Source organism: Helianthus annuus, chromosome 2, assembly GCF_002127325.2.
Source record: "Helianthus annuus cultivar XRQ/B chromosome 2, HanXRQr2.0-SUNRISE, whole genome shotgun sequence".
NCBI classification, from domain to species: Eukaryota; Viridiplantae; Streptophyta; class Magnoliopsida; order Asterales; family Asteraceae; genus Helianthus; species Helianthus annuus.
The window spans coordinates 161,928,087-161,943,706 of NC_035434.2; positions in this window are offsets into that span (position 1 = coordinate 161,928,087).

The window sequence follows — 15,620 nt, forward strand, 5'->3', positions numbered from 1 at the left end:
CATGAGATACTTACAACACGGGGAGATTCCTATGGGAGAAAATCCTAGGGCTTTCAGGATTAAGGTATCTCAATTCACAATCTTAAATAATGTGCTATATAAGCGATCTCTTGCAGGACCATATTTAAGATGTATCGAGGATCCTGAAGTTCAAGAAGTTTTAAAAGACTTCCATGAAGGAGACTGTGGCAACCACACTGGGGGCAGGGCATTATTCTCAAGGATCTTAAGGACAGGATACTACTGGCCAACTATGAAAAGGGATGTTGTGGAGTATGCTAAGAAGTGTGATCCTTGTCAAAGACACATCAATATCCTTCATCAGCCGGCAGAATTTCTACATCCTATCCCATCCTCTTGGCCATTTATGAGATGGGGGATGGATATAGTTGGCAAGCTCCCTAAGGCACCTGGTGGAAAAGTATTCATGCTTGCTATGACTGACTACTTCTCCAAATGGATAGAGGCTGAAGCTTTTGCCCAAGTCAGAGAAAAGGAAGTTATATCCTTTATTAAAAGAAACATCATAACTAGATTTGGCATTCCTTCTGAAATTGTATGTGATAATGGTTCCCAATTTATTGGGAGCAGGACTACTAACTTTTGTGACAGCTGGGGGATTAAGATGATAACATCAACACCAGTCCACCCACAAGCCAATGGTCAATCAGAATCATCCAACAAGATCATCATCAATAATCTGAAGAAGAAACTTGGATCCAAGAAGGGGAAATGGGCAGAGGAATTGCCTTATGTGCTCTGGGCTGATAGGACAACCCCCAAGAATGCTACTGGTCAAACACCCTTCTCTTTGGTGTTTGGGGCAGAAGCAGTGATCCCAACAGAAATGGTGGTTCCAACTGCTAGAACAAGTACCCGTGATCCTGAGGAGAATGATGCAAACCTGGCTCAAGACTTGGATACTATTGAAGAAATCAGGGATCTGGCTAGGATAAGGATGGCTAGCTACCAACAAAGAATGGCTGGTGCTTACAACAAAAATGTCAGGATAAGGAAATTCCAAGTTGGGGATATGGTATTGAGAAAAGCATTCCAAAATACCATCAATCCTGCTGATGGGAAATTGGCACCAAAGTGAGAAGGCCCTTACTTGATTGAAGCCGAAGCAGGAAAGGGGGCATATAGATTGCTAACCATGGAAGGAAATTTGTTACCTAGAGCCTGGAATGCTGTTCACTTAAAGAAGTATTTCATGTGAACAAGATCCTCCTGGCACATATGATCCTTACATTGAAAGCATCCTCGAAGGATCCTGATGATGTCAATGATCCTTACTCTGGTAATATCCTAATCCTAAACTATTCCATTTTCTTATTTTTACCTAAGGATAAGGATCATGTATCCTTCATCCTCCTCTCACGAGAATTTGAGTTCTGATAAGTCCAGGTATCCTCAGCGTATTATTGATGGTCTTCAAAAGCATCTCAGATCCTTGGGTTCAACCTCGGTTATCCTTGGGCTTGTCCCCAGTTTTCGCCTGTAGCGCACGATGATCCTGGTATAGTTCATTTCTTTGGGACCAGTACCCACTCCAGGGGCTGATAACCTCATCGTACTGGCTATACCTAGGATCCTACGTATAATGGTAGACGTACCATACATCTGTTCCTAAGGTTTCTAACGTTTTCACGTTAGCTAAGGTTTTGGCATTTTTATGTCACTAAGTATGGATAGTCGCCAGTAAGGGCCATACTCCAGTTTACATACGATCCTTGGGCTTGTCCCCAGTTATCCTTCGGGCTTGTCCCCAGTTATCCTTGGGCTTGTCCCCAGTTATCCTTGGGCTTGTCCCCAGTTATCCTTAGGGCTTGTCCCCAGTTATCCTTGGGCTTGTCCCCAGTTATCCTTTGGGCTTGTCCCCAGTTACTAACTTATCTTTTATATTGGCTTAGTCCCAAGTTATATTCCATTTTTTCAGGTTTTCGAAGTTAAACAATTAAGGATCCTTAATCCTTATTATCCATTAAAGTTTTACTTATGGTTATCCTGATTAAAGGTTAGGATCCTAACTTGGATCCTCAGGTATGATCCTTAACTATTTTTATTTTCATTCATTATTCATTTGAATAACCCTTAGACCTTGACAACTGAACCTATGATCCTTAAAATAAACTACTTTGAAAATTTTCGATTATAGGATATTTGATCCAGGATCATATCCTAAATTTCTTAAACATAATTTGCCTAACTTTTCTTACTCAAACAAATATGTACTAAAATAACTGGAAATTAAAAGGATAACAACACGAGATAAGCCAAAAAGATTAGAGTTATTTTATTAACAAAGGTTTGAAACCCTTCAAAGTTGTCAAAATTGCCAACCCACGTTTCTACCAGCAAAACGTGGCCCGTCCACATGGGTTGGCAAAGGGTGTCCATTGTTTGTGCGGTCATAGCATGCAGATAAATAAAAGGCGGCAGGATCACAATGGCTTCATCCCCCAAACAGAGGATCCCTCCACCATTTGCAATCCTACCTATTGTCTGAAGGATCCTGGATCCTTAATCCTAAACCTATTGTTCGAAGTTACAGACCATAATTGCTTAAAAACATCAACAAACACAAAAAAAAATTGGGCTCCGGCTATGTCTAGAAGTTTCCTTCATCGCCCAATCCTACAGCTCAAGCCTTCGCTGCACCATCACCACCAGCTCCACTTGCCTCTCCACCCTGATCCTTGCCAAAATCACCACCCTCAAGCATCGGGACCTCCTCAGCCTCTTCATCATCCTCCAACTCTGCCAGCCTCGCGTTCCAGCCCTCCACGTCCCATGTGCTTTTGTCGAAGGCAGGATCCTGAGCTTCCGCAGCCATCTGCAACTGGATCTTATACATGGTTATTGCAGCAGAAACCTTGGCTTCCTGGGTGATATCATGCTTCTCATAATCAAAGTTGATCAGCATTTTGGCAGCATCATCCTTGGTAGCCCGGAGCTCCTTCTCAAGATCAGCAATCTTGAGATCCTTCAGCACACTCATTTGTTGGAGGTCAGCGATTTGGCGGTCTTGATCCTCAACGTGGCCAACATAAGTCTCTATTTCTGCAAATTTCTGCAAGGAAGACAAGGCATAACATCAAAAACAAGTGATCCTCAAAACTGTCAGGATACACAAACAGGGGCAGTGATCCTTACCTCATTGAAGTAATCCAGAAACTGTTGGCGGAGCAGGGGCAGACCTTGTAAATCCTCAGAGGCCTTTCTCTTCTTTCCTTTACCCCTAATAGGTGCTTTAGGGGCTGAAGCAGTTGGGCTAGCAGCAGGAGTCTTCTTCCTTGCAGATTTGACATTAGCAAGATCAACAGACTTAGAGGATTTTCCAGCACCTACACAACCAAAATAAGATAAGTATTCTAATTAAACTTGAAAATCCTACATAGAATGACTTTTTAAACAAGGATACTTACTTGACATTGTGACAGAGGCAGAGGATACTTCTTGGGAATCCTGGGTAGCAACCTGGAAAGTTCTTGTCTCCGGATCAAGCTTCTTAAAAGCCAAAAGTCTCTCTTTTGCAGCAGGGGTCAACCTAAGACGAGAAATGGATATAGCTGCACAATAAACAAGAAAATATCAGTGATCCTCATCCTAAGGAACAGGTTTTATGGTGATCCTTCCAGGATCCTCTATCCTACCATGAGTAGCCCACTCTTTGGGCAGATCCTTCCCATCAGGGATGGTATCTCTCCTAACAAAAAAGAACCGTCGCTTCCAGTTTGTAACGTTCTTGGTAACTTTGAAGACAGGGTGATCCTCCCCAGCTTTTCGCTTAAACAAATAGCGATGGGATCCGAAAGTGGTAAGATCATATATCTCAGCCAGCTCCGCCATACCAAGGTCAATCCCCTCTTGTTCAATGATCCTCTCAAGGGTGTATAACACCCTCCAGATCATGGGCATAGCCTGGATATAGCAGATGCCGGTAAGAGAGAAAAAGGATTGGGTAAACTGTGGGAAAGGATACGAATATCCTATCAAGAACGGAGTAACCGGGAAAGCCACCCAAGTATCAGAAATAAAATCACTCAAAGCAGTGGGGGTAAAAGACTTGAAGAGAGTGTTCCCCGGAAAGCATTGACGGATTCTGTCGATCTGAGGATCGGTAAAACAGCACCTCTCAGTGGGAGAATCCTTGATGATCCCTTGGCCCTTCAAGGGACTGTTCTTTTTAGGATGCTTGTGCAGAGAGTTCCGGAGCAACATCTTTTCAAGACGATAGAAAGAAAATGAAAAAACAGAGCAAACAAGGTAGAAGGAGAAGGGGAATACCTGTTCAATTCTCTGATCGCGGTTATAAAGGGAAGAGTTCTCGAATTTAAATGCAAACGATCCTATCCCTAATTCTATTTATAATGATGATTTGTGCAGGGTTGTCACTTCCGTGACGTCAGATCGCAACAGATAGTTCCATTGTAACGGCTATATATCCGTTAAGTCAGTTAGAGATAAGACCGGCAAAATATAACTCGTTTATATTAGATAAATACTCCTTATATTTTGGGGGCAATTGTTAGGGCTGGATTTTTATGACTTATGATCCTTACATGTGATCCTAACCAGTGATCCTTGTTTCTTTGGCAGATAGTGATCCTCAGAAGAGTTCCAGGATCAGGATCACGGACCGTCCTAGGGATCCTCATACTAACGATTGTTCTCTTTGGATTTAATGTTGTCTTGTAGGAATTTCGAGTAGGATCCGCTCTTAACAACATAAACAAGGAACCTGTCACGCTACTTTGGCATATGCATAATCAAAGATGGACGTTGTGGACAATATGGAAACTCAGCACAATTTAAGGGCGATAATTTAGGCTAAATTTACTTCTATTCTTGAAGGGGTAAAGAGCTAATAGTTAGGTTATTTACCTAAAATATGACCACACTCACTTGTATAAGTAGCACTCTTCAACATTCGGAAGACACAACACATTTCTCACACGCTTTAGCATACGATACTATAGTGATCCTTGTACCTAGCTCGTTACCATCCGAAGTTGTAAAAATATTGTTTGTTATATTGAAGCTTGGTGATCGGTAGTTGCCATCACCCGAGGTTTTTTATGCCGGAGATCATTCATTGATCAAGGGCTTTTTCCTCGTATAAATCCTTGTGTCACTTGCATATTTTACATTAAAGTGATCCTTTACTTTATTCATCAAACCAAGCATCATTCCCCGTTTACATAGAGTTTGGTTGCATTATCCTTGTGTGATTTTTGACCAAAACAGAAAAGAAATTGGATACTTGTTGAGCAAGGGGCACTTGAAAGAATTATTGGGGAGAAAGAAGTCAAGGACTCAGGATCCTGAAAGGATCCCAGAGAAAGCTCCAGCCCCTCCAGCAGACGCACAAGTTATAAACTTTATATCTGGAGGATCAGACATTTGTGGAACATCCTTTTCTGCAGCTAAAAGACATGCAAAGGAAACCAAGATGGATAATGGAGATAGACCCATTCGAACATCCAGTGTCTCCAAAGGAAAAATCATAACTTTTGATGAGGACGATCGTGTTGACATTCAGGATCCTCATCACGATGGTTTGGTTATTACTCTTTTTATTTCTAACCATTTTGTTCGCAGGATCCTTATAGACGGAGGGAGCTCTGTGAATATCATCCCGCTTGATGTTCTTAAGAAAATGAATATTCCTGAATCCGATATCATACCAAGATCCTCAGTGCTTGTGGGATTCAGTGGTGAGACTAAGAATACTCTGGGGGACATTAAACTCCCAATCTATATTGAAGGGCTACATTCCTACCAAAAATTTTGTGTTATTGATTGTTTATCTTGTTGTAACGTTATCCTTGGCAGGCCTTGGATACATGACATGAAGGCAGTCCCATCCACTTATCATCAATGTGTGAAGCTTCCTAGCCCATGGGGGATAGTGAAAATTGATAGTGATCAACAGGAGGCTAAGAACTGCTACACTTCATCAATGAAACCAGCCTCAAAGTCAAGGGAGCAATAGCAATCAAAGCAACCTCCGAGAGATGTCTTGGAGGCAAGAGAGCAGGATGTAGTAGAAATCCTTATGGATCCTGATGATCCTGAATCTAAAGTTTACATAGGATCAGGGATCCTTGGCGAAATGAAAGAAGACCTAGTATCCTTCCTCAAAAGGAGAAAAACTACCTTTGCATGGAAACACGAAGACATGACAGGTATATCTAAAGATATAATCACTCAAAAACTTGGCATTGACAGGTCGTTCAAACCAATCCATCAAAAGAGGAGAAAGTTTGCACCCGAAAGAAATGCCATTATCCAGGAAGAGGTAGAAAAGTTGCTCCGAGCAGGTATGATTAGGGAGGTCAAGTATCCAAGATGGTTGGCCAATGTGGTTGTAGTTCAAAAGAAAAACGGAAAGTGGAGGGTATGTGTCGATTTTACAGATTTAAATAAGGCATGTCCCAAGGATCCTTTCCCATTACCCCACATTAACTCCATGGTGGATGCAACTGCGGGTCATGAACTGTTAACTTTTATGGATGCTTCATCTGGATTTCAGCTAATTCAGATGGAACCATTTGATCAAGAGGATACAGCCTTTATGACTCCAGCTGGTATATACTGTTATATTGCTATGCCGTTTGGACTAAGAAATGCAGGTGCAACTTATCAAAGGCTGGTAAATATGATGTTCAAGGATCAGATTGGACACACTATGGAAGTTTATATAGACGACATGGTGGTTAAATCTAAAAAGGCTGAGGATCACCTGAGAGACTTGGAGGAAGCATTCAATATCCTTGACAAATATAATATGAAACTTAATTCTTCAAAGTGTCACTTTGGTGTTAAAGCAGATAAATTCTTAGGGTATATGGTGACAAAGAGGGGCATTGAAGCCAGTCCAGAGCAAATCAAAGCTATAATAAACATCAAGTCCCCTGCCAACGCTAAGGATGTTCAGAGGCTAACAGGCAGGATTGCAGCTTTAAACAAATTCATATCCAAATCCTCAGAGAAATGTAAAGAGTTCTATGATATCTTGAGGAAGGACAAAAAGTTTGATTGGACTGAGAAGCATGAAGATGCTCTCAAAGCTCTTAAGGATTACCTGTCCTCGGCTCCTGCCTTGATGAAACCAGAAAAAAGGAGATGTGTTATCCTTATATCTAGCATTATCCTCAAAAGCATTAAGTGCGGTCCTTGTCAAGGATCACCAAGGTACACAACATCCTGTCTATTATGTAAGTAAGAGTTTACTTGATGCTGAATCCAGGTATTCACACTTAGAAAAACTTATTCTTGCCTTAATCATGGCATCTACTAAATTGAGACATTATTTTGAAACTCATGCCATTATTGTTAAAACTAATTTTCCAATTAAGAATGTTATCAGGAAACCTGAAATGTCAGGAAGGATGGCTAAGTGGGCAGTGAAGCTTAGTGCTTATGATATAAGATATGAGCCTAGAACAGCCATTAAATCCCAAGCTTTAGCTGACTTTGTGGCAGATTTCAGTAGTGACTTGCAAAGGGAAGCCGGGTTAGAAGTCCAACAGCTAGAGGAAACTAAGGATCATTGGATACTCTATACAGATGGATCCTCTAATGTCAAAGGAACATGGCTTGGAATACTATTAAAATCGCCACAGGGGGACATAATACCCCACTTTATAGCTTGTGAGTTCCAAATTACTAATAATGAGGCTGAGTATGAAGCCTTGATAGCTGGTTTGCAAATCGCTAAGCATATGAGGATCAGGTATCTGGAGGTACATGTAGATTCATTGTTAATCACTAATCACTTTAATGGATCCTATGTTGTTAAAGGTGAAAAGCTAACCAAATATTTGGAGATAGTCAAAGAATTGGCACTCTCTTTTGTTTCCTTTAGTTTGACACAGGTACCAAGGGAGGAAAATACAGAAGCCGATGCATTGGCTAATCTAGGATCATCTTTGAAGATCCCGGAGGATATAAGTATCCCCATTATCCATAGCCTGACCCCTGCCATCGAGGATCATGTGGCTATGGAGATAGGAGAGGATTCTACAATCATCCCTAGTGATGATACTCAATCTCATTCAGGATCATGGATTCTCCCAATCATGAGATACATACAACATGGAGAGATTCCTACAGGAGAAAACCCTAGGGCTTTCAAAATTAAGGTATCCCAATTCACAATATTAAATAATATGTTGTATAAACGATCTCTTGCAGGACCATACTTAAGATGCATTGAGGATCCTGATATCTAAGAAGTTTTAAAAGACTTCCATGAAGGAGATTGTGGAAACCACACTGGGGGCAGGGCATTATTCTCAAGGATCCTGAGGACAGGATACTATTGGCCAACTATGAAGAGAGACGCTGTGGAGTATGCTAAGAAATGTGATCCTTGTCAGAGACACAACAATATCCTTCATCAACCAGCTGAATTCCTGCATCATATATCCTCCTTTTGGCCGTTTATGAGATGGGGTATGGATATAGTTGGTAAGCTTCCTAAGGCACCTGGTGGAAAAGTGTTCATGCTTGCTATGACTGATTACTTCTCCAAGTGGATAGAGGCTGAAGCCTTTGCCCAAGTCAGAGAAAAGGAAGTTATTTCCTTCATTAAAAGAAATATTATAACTAGATTTGGTATTCCTTCCAAAATTATATGTGATAATGGTTCCCAATTTATTGGGGGCAGAACTACTAACTTTTGTGACAGCTGGGGATTAAGATGATAACATCAACACCAGTCCACCCACAAGCTAATGGTCAGGCAGAATCATCCAACAAGATTATCATCAACAACTTGAAAAAGAAGCTTGGATCCAAGAAAGGAAAATGGGCAGAAGAACTACCTTATGTGCTTTGGGCCGATAGGACAACCCCCAAGAATGCTACAGGCCAAACTCCATTTTCTTTGGTATTTGGGGCAGAATCAGTGATCCCTACAGAAATGGTGGTTCCAACTGCAAGAACAAGTATTCGTGATCCTGAAGAAAATGATGAGAACTTGGTTCAAGACCTGGATACTATAGAAGAAATCAGGGATTTGGCAAGGATAAGGATGGCCAGTTATCAGCAAAGGATGGCTGGAGCCTACAACAAAAATGTCAGGATCAGGAAGTTCCAAGTTGGTGATATGGTACTAAGGAAAGCATTTCAGAATACCACCAATCCTACTGATGGGAAGTGTTAGGGCAGGATTTTTAATGACCTGTGATCCTTACCTAATATCCTAATAATGATCCTTGTTTCCGTGGCAGATAGTGATCCTCAGAAGAACTTCAAGATCAGGACAATGGATCATCCTAAGGATCCTCATACTAACGATTGTTCTCTTTGAATTTAATGTTGTTTTGCAGGAATTACGAGTTGGACCTGGTCTTGGCAACGTTATTAAGGAATCTTTCACGCTAATTTCGCACATGCATAACCAGAAATAGACGTTGTGGAGAATATGGAAACTTAGCACAAATTACGGGCAATTAGTTAGGCTAAATTTACTTCTGTTTCTAAAGGGGTAACGAGCTAGTAGTTAGGTGACTTACCTAAATTCAACCACACACACTTATATAAAGGGCACTCTCGAGCATTTGGAGAGGACAACACATTTCTTACACGCTCTAGCATACTACACCATAGTGATCCTTGTACTTAGCTCGTTACCATCTGAAGTTGTACACATTGTTTATTATATTGAAGTTTGGTGATCGGTAGTTTCCATCACCCGAGGTTTTTTATGCCGGAGATCATTCATTGATCAAGGGCATTTTCCTCGTATAAATCTTTGTGTCACTTGTGCAGTTTACATATAAGTGATCCTTTTCTTTATTTATCATTACAAGCATCATTCCCCGTTAACAGAGAGTTTGGTTGCATTATCCTTGTGTGATTTTTGACCAAAACAGTTTGGCGCCCACCGTGGGGCAATTGGTGCTTCATTCATAAGAAAGTTTCCCGTTGGTGATCATTCCGGATCGTTGCATACATGGCTTCATCGTTGAAGAATACCTCTACAGCGATGTCTGCAGTCAATTCATCTCAGGGCATTCCACCTTTGCCCCCACCACCTGCTGGATCTCAGAAAAATGCTGAGAAGAGACCTACTCCCATTTTCTCTAAACCTCCATCTTCTTCTGCTCCTAGTACTAGTGACATGTTTACTTTGATTTTGCAGATGAGGGATCGTATTCAGCGGCAGGATGAAACTAATGACAGGATCCTCAAGGAAATCGGAGATCTCAAGAGACAAAAGAAAACGGCAGAGGATCATTCTCCACTGGTGCCCAAATCTTTGAATTTTGATACTCCGATGATTACTTCTCAGCCATCAGAGATCCCAGACATTCAACATGTGGGTGGACCAAGAGGAGTGCACTTCGGCTCAGCAATAGTGACTCAGGCATCAGGTTCATATTTCCAGCCAGCAGGATCCTATCCTCAGCATATGGGATCCTTCGTGAATTCAGGAGCCTACTCAGGAGCGCAGCAGGTTCAAGGATCCTCCTTTGTTCCAGGATCATCCCAGGTTCAAGGATCCTCCATTGTTCCAGGATCATCCCAGGTTCAAGGATCCTCCTTTGTTCCAGGATCATCCCAGGTTCAAGGATCCTCCTTTGTTCCAGGATCATCCCAGGTTCAAGGATCCTCCTTCGTTCCAGGATCATCTCAGTTTCAGGGATCCCTCCAGATGCCAGGATCCTTGAAGAGTTTGCAGACAGGAAGTTCAGATGTCCATCAAGGAGATTTTATTCCAATGCAGACCATTGCTTCCACTGGTCCCTCCATCCTCCCAGAGTCCCAGCAATATGGATTCACATCCAGTATTCCTAACTTGAACCCAATGGGAGGTAACACTTTTAATAATTCTCTTACCACTAACCATGGATTCATGCAGGATGCAGGTATCAACCATGCTATGGCCAAAGAACTACAGAAACTGAAGGATATGATATCAAGTGTTCCAGGGGTGGTCAAACCTATCCCGGAGATTGCAGATGGAAGCCATAAGGTATCTCGTTTTGCACCACCAATTTGTGATGCTGAGATACCCAAAAGATTCCATATTCCAACTATGAAGCTGTATGATGGTTCAACGGATCCTGAGGAACACATAGCACAATACAGGGAAAGGATGGTGTAACACCCCAAAAAATGTTAGTACGGTAATAAATGAAAATAAACAAAGAACTTAACATAGTCAATGAAATATGACAAAACGGTAGTTAGTTTATGAGAAAGCCTAAGTTAAACACTCTTTCTAAGTGGGAGGGTTTAATGTGTAAATAATAAACAAAAGGGTTTAAACTAATAAATCAAAAGAAAACACCCATATCTGGGTGTTTGGTCGATCGAACAAAGGAGCAGGGAAAGAGGGTGAAAACCCTAGCTTCATGAATCAAGCAATTGAATGCTTAAATCAAAAGAAAGTCTGATGCATGAGCTCAAATTTCGAATAGCAAGTTCCAATTTGGGAAGTGGTAATCTTAATTTTCTGAAATTATGATTTGTAGAATGAGGGGTTCAACCCAAACTTTATTTCTTGTATCAAAGGTGGGAAATCTGAGTTAGAATCGTCTTCTAGAACAAGAATCATGTTGATTTTAGGTTGTATGAAGGATTGTTGAGAAAACCCACTTTGTGAAAATTGTGTTATGAATAGGATGATCATAGGGATTATAATCATATGTAATCTTGATGTATGATCTTGCTTATAATACTTGAATGCTAGATAAATTGATGTAAAATTAGAGAATTGTAAGAACTTGATTGATTATTGATGGCATACAAGATGAACTAGTAAAGTCATGCTTTGAATGCTTGTACATTATGCTTTATTAATGTAACGCACACTAAGTGTTTGATGAAATGCTTAAGAGAATAAATGTGTAAAAATCTAAAAAGTTAGTGATAATATTGTCACTTGAAAATGAGAAATTTATGTAAATGATGAAATGAAAGTGTTGGGCTAAATGAATGAATGCGTTTAATGTAGGCGTGAAAGAAGAAGGCTCAGACACTAAGAAAATGGGAGGCTCGCAAGATCGAGGTACGTTAGTGTACACCCTATTTCTATTATGTTGTTATATGCATAATAATCTAAATCGTATTGTGTTGTTATAGTAAAATTTTGATGTATGGAATCTATGGTGATTTGGAAGTGAAAATAAGATCCGTCATAACGGATGGTGAGAAATGATTAAGTTACGAAAGGGAAGGCATTATACCCGGCTCTTCCTAGTCGAACCGGGTATGGAAAGTGATATACTACGAATGAAAATCTACTCAATCCGTCTCTCTCGGTTGAGGTGTAAGTGTAAGAATATGCTCGTTCGTTATAAACGAATCGAATGAAAGTTATGTTAAAGATGCTAGAACCCGTCGCGAGCGGGTATGTTAAGAAAAGGACGTTTGGTCTCTTCATTGAGGCGAGAATGTAATGAACCGTCCAACGGTTAGTAATGTAAATGAATGATGTAAAATTTTGTGCTAGAGATGAATCGATTTATTAGTTATTAGTGTTAGTGACGGAATACTAACTTATTTGTTTATGTTGAATGTAGATAAATCCTCAATCTAGGCGGTCGAACGATTTGGAGCGAGCACATGCACCCTTAATGACCATTAAGCGCTTCCGCTATTTCGTATTAATGGTTTGGGTCAAAAAGCTTGTTTTGTATGTCCTTGTCAGTAGTTGCACTTTTTAACACTTGATGTTATGGTTTTTAAGTCGTGTTTAGTCGAACGGGTTGTAGAAGTATTTGTTTTGATAATGGTTAAAACAGGGATATGCTCGTCTTATGGACGGGTCATGCCCAAATTTTGTTAAAAATTGTGCATTAATGATATTAGTATCATTACCTTAAATTGTGAAAAGTTTGGACATCTAAAAGTTTATGTTTCTAGCGTCTTTTGGATGTCATTTCTATTAGACGCAAATGCGGGCATTACAAGTTGGTATCAGAGCCAAGGTTTGAGGGATTCGAGCATATGAGGTGATGCTTGAACTCAAACCGACGGCTCGTTCAAAAGTGTGCTCGCTCCAAGATCGCCAATGAGGTAACAATTTAAGCTTTTGGTAAACGCAAGTATGTGTAATGTGCTTGTAAAGTTAAGTTAAGTATGTGAAGGGGTAATTATGGAGGACAAAAAAAATGATGAGTTCTAGGGACCGTACGGCTGGAAACGGACCCGAAAAAGAGTTAAAACACTTAAAATGGAAGCAGCAGCAGATTAACAAACGGCAGGCCGTCGCCGACGGCTGGGTGCCCGTCGCCGACGCCACCCCCTCCAGGGCCGACGCCCTATCTGTCTGCCGACGGAAACAAGTGGCCGACGCCACATTATGAGGCCCGTCGCCGACTGACCATTAGCCGTCGCCGACGGGTTGTGCAAAACTGGTCCGCCATATTTTTTTTTGTTTTTCACATTTTGAGTTGCCGGATTATCCGAAAGCCTAATTAATGACTATGCAAGGTCCATATAAGGCCTAATAGATGTATGTAATCACAATTAGTGGTTACAATAAGAATGGATTCGTAAGAGTCGGAAGTGATGAATCGAATGACAAGATAAGAGTTATGAAAGTTAAAAGATCAAAAAAATTGAAATGTAAGAATGTGAATTAAATAAATGCAGACTAATGAACTATGATATAATGAAAGGCATGTAATGGTGTTAAAAAGAACGACATGAAATAAATGATGAAACGTAGAGAATTAAAAACTTGAAATGCATGATTACAAATGTTGTAATCAAAGGTTGAAGTATGTGTTATATTGAAAGCTTGTGAATTATGTGTTATATTGAAAGCTTGTGAATTATAATTTAAGTTCTCGTACTTCTCATAAATACCCGTTTTATGTTCTTGTCAAGTTATTAGAAGATATAATAAGTTATGTAAAGTTACGTAGACCATTGGCGATAAAGTAAAATTTATAAAAGTCAAATGTAACGGTATGGAATGGCATGAAATGAATGACGAATGTATAAAGTGGAGTTGGAAACGTATGATAATGAATAATGAAGGAAGTAAATGTAGACTAAAGTACTTGAATATGCGAAGGAACCTGAATTGTTAATAAATGAATATAAAAAAAATGATGAGATTAGTGGTGAAAATAATTTGAAGAATGTGAGCTAGATGGAATTCGTATGAGAATTCGGATAAATGTATGCTTTGATCAGAATTATGCATTAGAGGCTAGTACCCTGTGTTTGGAATGGTGTGATACTTATGCGTATATAATGAGTTGCTTTAGTATGATTAAGAGGCGAATATGTGCTAAATGTGAATCATACGAGCTTATTAGTAAAGGATATGTTGAAATTATGTTATATAGTTGCTTCGAATGAAATTTGCTATTTGTATAATCATGGAGCATTAGCATGTGAAAGTACGTGTATGTGAATGTATATGTGCATTGTTTAGAGGATCACGTGAACTGTACATGTCATACAATACGAGTATGAAATAAGTAGGATATTATTATTATGACCTACCATATTTAGATGAATTACGTGTTATGCTTGATGATAGTTTAGTTGTATGGAATTGAAATGAGATAACTATTAACGAATGTCTCATTTATATGAAATTCTACTAACGAAAGTCGATTAACGTATGAATAGAAAGAAAGTGAACAGTCGTATGTATGCTCACATAAGCTAATGGTAATATGAACGTAATGATATGTAAGGATGGAAATCTTGTCAATTGACTTGAGCATGGATGGCAAAAAGGGTTGAGAGGAAGTAATAAGGTAAGCATGAACACGGACGCTAAAGGAAGGTGAATTCGCAATCACTTCGAATTTATTTATATGAAGATGTATACATGTTCGAATATTTGAAATTAAGTGGAACGTATAAATAAATGAGAACCTGGTAATGTTAATGAAAGGTATGGAAAGGATATTAGTTCAGATGTTAGGTAAAGACGTTTTGTAAGTATGTTCGAATTGAAGGTATGTACAACACATACTACAATACTTATATACAAAAAGTATTGGGTGGTGGTTGACCTTAAAGGGTTATATTGTAGAAGTCAGTAAATAATAATTACTTACAAATGCTGGAAGTATTACGTAAGAAATACAACGTGTAATGTAGGATACGCGCTACATGAATTAGGACATGGAATTAACTGTTAGGACCCAACACTTGAAGTTGAATGTAGAAGATTAGTACGAAAACGTTTCATAAGAAATGACATGGTAAATGATACGGCAAAAGAAAGAAAGGTACGGAGGAAAATATTTGAATCTGAGAAATGGATTCAACCATGCAAGGAATGAAAGGATGGATCTATAAGCAAACACGGATCAAACCAGTAAGAGTGAGAGGTGATAAATTAAAAGTTCGAATCTGTAAGTGAAGACGGATTAAACAAGTAAGAATAAAAACTAAGTACCAAACTCAAATAGGTCAAATGGCGATCGCCATTTGAACCCGGTATTTAATGTTCGATTTATCAAGTTTATTACTTATAGGTGAGCATAATGTATAGGCATGCATTGTGACAGTTTGGAAAGTATTAACCGTCGTAAGGTATGAATAACGAGTCAAGGGATTTGACCCACGCCAGGTACGTATAAAAAGATTATATTTTTAATAGGAGCTTAGGGCTCGACTAGAGAATG